Raw genomic sequence first — 2,450 nt, forward strand, 5'->3', positions numbered from 1 at the left:
TATATATATATATATACACATGCATGTATATATATAACATATACATTGATACACATACATAAGTGTGTTTGTGTTTGTAGGCATATATACCCATATATATATATAGTTTGAATAAGCACATAAGGATTCATGAATAAACATATGAAAAGACAGGAAAGAAAGACAAAAAAGACAAGCAAATCTAAGGGCTGCTCCAATCTACACCAAACCTATTCATTATATTTTCCTTACAAGTAGTTTTGTAACCAATTATTTATAATGACTAGCTTTCTTCCAGACATATTTTTCTCTTTCCTCCCTTCTTTCCTTGCAATTTTTCCTCCTTTCTTTTCTTCTGTCCTTTCTACCTTTCCATATGTTTTGTTTGTTTTCTTTAATTACTTGTAAAATATTTTCTTCTTTTAATGATCTCTCAATAGGACAATTCTATTTTTTTTTTTTTTTGCTGTCAAATTTCAAAGTGGTTTTGTAGGCTGGCGATGGCTGAAGGAAGAGAATCAGAGAATAGTTGGGTGAGATGGAGTGGAAGAAGGTGGTGTAGTATTATAGTAATATGAAGGAAGTGGTTATTTGGTGGGGGAGGAGGAGGAGGTTTGTGGATGTATGGAACAATAATTCACTGTGATACCACAGATGCAGAGTTTTCGTGAATAGATATTTCATTCAATTTACTGTACATATCTATTTTATCAAAGCAATATAATGGCATTTGATGACAATTGTGAAAGAGTTCAAGCCTTGCCAAAGGCACAGATAGATATTTTTTTTTATTTGGTAGCAAGACACCAACTTGTAGTTGATTCGGTATCCCTTTTCTGTTACCAACAACATAAACAGCTATTGAACCAATGATAGAACTTCTACATGGTCACTAAAATTACTGGAAACAACAACCAAATTTGATGACTGGCACCTGTGCCAGTGGAGTGCTAACAGCACCATCTGAGCGGGATCACTGCCAGAGCAGTGGTTTGGCTTCCATACCAGTGGCACATAAAAGCACCATTTGAGCATGATATTTACCAGCATTGCCTTACTAGCACTTGTGCCGGTGGTATGTGAACAAAACATTCAAGCGAGATCGTTGCCAGTGCCGCTGGACTGGCTCCTATGCAGGTGGCATGTAAAACACCATTTGAGCGTGGCTGTTGCCAGTACCACCAGACTGGCCCTTGTGTTGGTGGCACGTAAAAGCACCCACTACACTCTCGGAGTGGTTGGCGTTAGGAAGGACATCCAGCAGTAGAAACTCTACCAGATCAGATTGGAGCCTGGTGCAGCCATCTCGTTCGCCAGTCCTCAGTCAAATCGTCCAACCCATGCTGGCATGGAAAGCAGGCATTAAACAATGATGATGATGATGATGAAGATGATGAACCAAATCTTTCTCAAATCAGATTCTGTTGTGTTAGGTAAAAGGAAGAAAGACATCTAAAAAACAAGAAGAGATATAGATGGATAAAACTTGGATAGTAAATCTGCTAAATTAGAGTCTACCTGGGGCTTAACAAATGTGATTTGAATGATTAAACATGTCAAGTTGATCCTTCAGTAAAAAGAAAACAATCAACAAATGTATAAATTTGTAAAACTATCAAAGCCTGCATGTAAGGGAAAGTAAAAATATTAAAAAATATTTTACTTTTAAATATGAAGAAAAAAAAAATCACATTTAATACAACAGGGTTTTCTGACTGAATAATTAAATATTTTAAATTCAGCCCATCAAAGATCACCCTCTAGGGTTCCTGATATCACAAGTAATGTGCTTTTAATCAGAATCATTATGTTTGATCCTTGGAGGCTGGTTAAGCTCTAAAGGTAAAAACATTCTGTTAGCAGAAACAATACAGTGCCAAGCAAATTCATAATATTGAATGGGATTGAGTTTACATTACACTCTCAGAGATTTGATAATTTTAAAAAATGTGACCTTCCTTTTTTTTATCCAGACATTGAATGATACATAATATATATTTTGTTGGCCTGCATGTGTGTTATTTATATATTTATATATTTTATTCACATGTTACATCGTAATAGTAAATCTTGTCTAGGTTGTAGTTGTCAATCAGATTGCTAGTGAATCTATAATGTTGCACACACACACACACACGCACACACACACACACACAAAGGTACAGATGTGTTCTAACAAGGGAAAAATATACAAAGTGTAATATCATTTAGTGATCCTGGAGAGATGAAAAGCAATGGTGACTTTAGCAGGATTTGAACTCAGAATGCAGACATCTGATACAAATCTTGTAGGATATTTGCTACGGCTTTAATAACTTTGCCAATTAGTTGCCTTCATCCAGATATTTATATTTACTGTTCCATTAAAGTAAGATCAACAAAAATGTACTCCATCCAGCAAGAGATATAAATATTGAGCCTGGTGCAGCCATCTGGCTGCACCAGTCCTCAGTCAAACCGTCCAACCCATG

The 2,450-nt window shown here is 35.8% G+C and overlaps 1 protein-coding gene across 1 annotated transcript in view; it reads right to left on the bottom strand.

Annotated features, from left to right (window-relative positions):
- Nucleotides 1-2,450, bottom strand: part of LOC106870267 (solute carrier family 35 member F6-like) — a 457,970-nt gene that overhangs the window by 126,148 nt on the left and 329,372 nt on the right. The gene's annotated exons all lie outside the window — the stretch shown is intronic.

Source organism: Octopus bimaculoides, chromosome 7 (assembly GCF_001194135.2).
Source record: "Octopus bimaculoides isolate UCB-OBI-ISO-001 chromosome 7, ASM119413v2, whole genome shotgun sequence".
In the NCBI taxonomy this organism is placed as follows: domain Eukaryota; kingdom Metazoa; phylum Mollusca; class Cephalopoda; order Octopoda; family Octopodidae; genus Octopus; species Octopus bimaculoides.